The following is a 5,407-nucleotide window of genomic DNA, read 5'->3' on the forward strand; positions in this document are numbered from 1 at the left end:
GGACCACAGATGGTTGCCCCTGCCACTTCCTTCCCCAGAGTTTCAGTTGTCTGAGGTGGAACTGAGAATTTGTGTTTCTAACATTTTCCTGACCCCAAGTAGGCTTTGAGACTCTCACACTCTAAAGCGATTTATAAACTAGAATCTATTTGGCAGATGTTCCTGTGGGTCTGCGGGTGACTTACCGTCCCCCAACTGTATGGCTTCATTGGGGTGAGGGTAGGCCAGGAGTGGCAGGTCTTACAAGGGATCAGCAATGCCTGCCCTGGCCAGCAGCAGTACCAGAACCACCTGAGCTCCGGGCCAGACTGTCAAGGTTCTAGTCCCGCCTCCCTGCTTTCTAGGGTGTGATCTTGGGTAAGTTATCTAACTCAGTGGGCCTCCGTTTTGCCATCTATAAAATGGGACTAGTAATGGTACCAACCTCGTGAGATTTGTTAGGATTAATTACATGTAAGAACCTAGACCAGCGTCTGGTACATAGTAGGGACTCAGAGTGCTATTTTTGGAAATAATGATAAAGCCCCCTGGGGTTTTACCATTGGGCAGGAGGCAAGTGAAGTGGTGGCCATTGGCCTAGCCGGCTGCCCAGGGTCCAAGACTATGACCCCACAGCCCAGAGGCTGCTCTGGGCACTCTTTGTGAAGAGGTCCTGGGGGTCACCCAAGATGAGGGTCCAAAATCTGCTACTCACTTCCCTGCATAGCAATTCTTTCCTTGGCCAGGGCTCACCACTTAGAGAATCTGGACCCAGCCTGAGGTTCTAATGTTAGCTATGCCCACAAGGGGTAGTCCATACTCCATCTGCCCTGAGTTTTGGAAGCTGTCCCTTCAGTACCAGCACAGAGCAACAGGTGTCCCAGGCCTAGGATACAAGGTCCACAGACATCTCCCCAACTCTCCCAGCTGGTGGAGGGTGGATTTCTTGCAGATAGCCACATGTGCCCAGTTCACTGCCATTTCCATATGTCAGTTCATTCACTGAGTCAATGAACATTCATTGAGCACTGACTGTGAGCTTCGGACTTACATGTACTGTCTCACGAAACCCCCCAAGTACCCTATGCATCATGATGATTTTCTTCTTTCCATTTGACAGATGAACACACTGAGGCTCAGAGATGCTGAGTTACTTGCCTAAGGCCACAGAGCTGGTTAGAAGAGGACTAGGACCTTGAGCCTAAATCCAGGATGGGTCTAGTGGCTAAATCCCACTCTCATACTGCCTCCTTGAGCCTTCCCCCACAGGAAGCAGGAAAGGGCTGGCCATGGTCTTTGGTCCCCTAGCTGTCATACTCTTTCTTTGGGGAGATCTGAGCCTCGTTGCTTCCACCCCCATCCTGATCAGTTCTCTCTCCCACAGATAAGAAACTGCTTGACATTTCCTGGTCCTGGTGCAGCAACAGAGGTGGTGGGGATGAGTCACTGGAGGGAAGCAGCTGGCAGGAGAGTGGGGTGGGGGAAGGAGGGCTGGTCAGTGCTCACTCTGGAGGGGTGGGGGCAGGAAGCATTGGGGAGGCCTGCCCGGGAGTTCCTGAGCTCCCAGCTGCTCCTTCCAGTCCCCAAAACTACGTGTAACAGAGTTCTCCTCACCAGGCAGGTTCACAGAGAAGGAAGCTCTGGAGGAAATGAGTGGAAACCAGGAAGGGGAACCAGAAGCAGTTGTGAAAGCCCAGCTCTCTGCCTCAATCCTTGTGTCATGGGACGGAGGCTCCTTCTCTCTGGGTTTTGTGCCAGCTTCAATGAACCCTGGCTAGACAACTCTCACCCCAGAGCTCCCCTTTCCAGTTGAGAACGCACCAGCAGTCCTGAGGCCCTCTCCCTCCCCTCCTCCAGGCTGCCTCATAATAACACCAGTGGCACTAATTGATAACTGCCGATGTGCCTGCCCCATGTTGAGGGCTTCACATGCAGCCTCTCTGCTAAACCTCCAATAACTCCCACCAGGTGGGCCCTGTTATTATCTCCATTTTACAGATGAGCAAACCGAGGCCTAGAGAAGTGAAATCACTGGCCCATGGTCCCACAACCAGGACTTGAACCCAGATCTGTCAGCTCCAAAATCCCTGGGCTCAACCACAACAGGTCTCTGACAACATCATGTTCCTCCGCAAGTGCCCATCAGTGCTGAAACCTCTTTCCCCGCCCCAACCCCAAAGACTAGGCCCAACCCCCGCTCCGCAGGCCTTTCTCCTGCAGTCCCAGGTGCTAACAGTAGTCTCACTCCAAGCATCTTTGGAATCCAATTACATCCCCATTCTTCCTCATCCATAGTGATTTCTGGCTGCAGACACTGGCAATCCCTGTGCCCACCCCACCTTCCTGCAGGGGCACAAACACAGACACACAGGCACACTCTTAAGGGCTCACTCACACCTGGCCACCAAGGAGGTGTTGCTGCCCCACTTGTGGAGGGCGACCAGGGCAGATGGAGCCCCTGCTGCTCCCAGGTTCCTGTGGGAGTCTGGATGGACTGACCCTCACACCCCTGCAACAGCTGCTGGCTGCCTCCTGGCTCCATCCCCATCCCCACTGCCGTCCCCACCCCCCTGGGGCCTTGAGAGGAACACTTCACCAAGGTAAGAATCACAATAATAATGTTAGGAATGGGAATCAGCATTTCCAGTTTGCAAACCTTTTTCATCGAATCACCTCACTTGACTCTCACAAGTTCTATGAGGCAGATATTTTTATATCTGTGCAGGAGAGGGTCGCATAGCTACTTAGGAGCAGAGCCAAGGTCCTCGCCGACTTATCTCACCCTCACCGTGAATAATGATGACTCCTCATTGTTACCATGCACCAAGCATCTATTCTTGCCTGGCATTAGGGGCACACTTAATGAATGTCAATGTTACTTCTCACAGCAGCCCAGCGAGGCGAATTTTTTTTTATGCCTAGTGTAAAGATCAGGTAACTCAGAAGAGTTGAGGGCAGAATGGCTGCCTAAGGGATGTTTCTGAACTGGACACATCACTTTAGAAAAGTATATAGAGGCTGGGCGCGGTGGCTCACGCCTGTAATCCCAGCACTTTGGGAGGCCGAGGCTGGCGGATCATGAGGTCAGGAGATCGAGACCATCCTGGCTAACATGATGAAACTCCATCTCTACTAAAATTACAAAAAATTAGCCGGGCATGGTGGCAGGCGCCTGTAGTCCCAGCTACTCGGCAGGCTGAGTGAGGCAGGAGAATGGTGTGAACCTGGGAGGCGGAGCTTGCAGTGAGCCGAGATTGCGCCACTGCACTGCAGCCTGGGCGACAGAGCGAGACTCCATCTCAAAAAAAAAAAAATAAATAAATAAAATAAATGAAAAGTATATAGGGAGGAAGACAATAAGAGCCTCTAATGGGTGCTTTCGGGAGAGCGGATGCAGGGGGTTATGGATAGAGCCAGCTGCTTCTCCCCTGGCCCCCCTCCAAGCACTTTGCCTGTTATCTTGAGCGTTTACTGTTGCTGCTGTTGACTATCTGTGCAGTCATCTACAAGGGGGCTGTGAACTCTCCAAGGACAGGGACACTGTCCTGTTCACCCCTGGGGCCCCAGGACATAACACCTTGCCTGGTATATGGGTCAGGCACAGTCAGGATGGCCTCCTGCACAAAGGATGGTAGGGCAGCCTCGACCCAGCCTGAGCTCCCAGCCTCCCCAGCTTCCCCGTTGATAAGCTTGGGAGACTGAGAGAATACAGACACCCAGAGGGCAAAGGTTATCCACTCCAAATACCACTTAAGGTGGGAATTCTTCCTCTGGTGTCCTCATCAACCCTTCCCTGGATTCTGCTTGCATGCTGCTGGTGACAGGGCACTCATTCATGACAACTAAGGCAGCCTCTTCCATGTCGGAGAACTTGGAGTGATTGTGACAAAGGCCCCCCTACTGATGTACGATCAGGCTGGCTGGGATTACAAGCACAGACTCTGCTGCTAGTCTCTAGGGTTACACCAAGCAGAGCACAGGCAGGTGTCCCCAAGTCTGGGAGGACACCACACATGAATGATGCTGGGGGCCCTCACTTCAGCAACCCAGAGCCCTGAGTGCCGGAAAGGCAGAAGAGGGAGTGACAAATGAATTTATCAACCCAGCTCGGCCCAGCTCTGTAAAAGCAGTGAGGTGAGACTGAGTTGTTGCAGAACTTACTATAGAGCATTGAGTCAGATGGCTCCATCCAACACACCTTAAAAATAATACTCATCTAGAGTCACATACTTTGATTGATTGATCCATTCATTCATTATTGGCTATCATTGTCCAGGTGTTTGGCTGGGGGCAGTGTCAGTGGCACTGGGGCATCCGAGTTTATCTACCTTAGTAATCAGAACAGCTTATAGTCACTGAGCACTTACTATGAACAAAGGACTGTTCTGTTTACTTCCTTGCCAAGGGCACAGACTCTCCTGCCCAATCCCAGCTCTGGTGAGGACAGTGGGAGCCTGCATGGCACAGAGTCCATGCTCAATAAACATGAGCAGCTGCTATTAACTCTAAATCTCTACAGCAACCATAGCCGGTTCCTACTATTGGTTGCTCTAAGTGACTTATTTTGTCCAAGGCCGCAGAGGGACTAAAAGGCAGAGCCAAGATTTGAACCTAGGTGATCTGGTAACCCTTAAGGAACTGGTGCAGACAGAATTGAGACCTGGAGTCAGAATGCCCACCTAGCTAGATGCCTGGGGCAGCCACTCACCTCTTTCTCTCTTAATTACTTGTGGAATGGAGCACGTCATCAGCCTTGCCTTCCTTTTCCCGCAGCTCCCCACCCCGGTTCCTGGCCCACTGTGACCATCAGACCAGATGAAAGAGATCCAGGCATTTCTCTGAGGAGAGCATAGGGTGGTGGGGGTTAGGGTGGAAGACAGCACATTATTTTCCCACCATAAGGGGTGGAAGGAGCCCAGAATTTGAGGGTGGGGCCTTGTCTGTAGGAACCTGGTTCTTTTAGGCTGACAGGCCACCAGACAGCCTCCATGACCCCCAACCCTCATCCTCATCCCAGGCCCCCATAGGATGTATAGAGACAAAAGGTTTGACAACTGTGGCCCCAACAAGCGTCCTAGAGCCCCAGATAAGATCCTAGTCCCCTGACAGTGCAATTGACAGCAGCATCGTCAAGCTGGATTTTAGGGTGGAGTATGAAGACGGTGGCGGTAGTGACGGAGGGGTGATGTTATTTGGCCAAGTCACACCAAGCAGGGAGAGAGAAGGGTGGGCCTGAGCTGGAAGCCTGAAGGCTGAGTGAACTCAAACTTCAATGACCACCGCCAGTAAAATGGAACTAAGCACAGCGCCCTTATGCGTTGCTGTGAAAATCAAATGAGTTAATACTTGTAACTCCTTTAGCATATGGTGCCTGGCATCAGAGAGGGCGCAGCAAACGGTGACTATTGTCGTGACTGTGTTATTACAC

The sequence above is a fragment of the Papio anubis genome, chromosome 12, assembly GCF_008728515.1.
Source record: "Papio anubis isolate 15944 chromosome 12, Panubis1.0, whole genome shotgun sequence".
Lineage (NCBI taxonomy): Eukaryota > Metazoa > Chordata > Mammalia > Primates > Cercopithecidae > Papio > Papio anubis.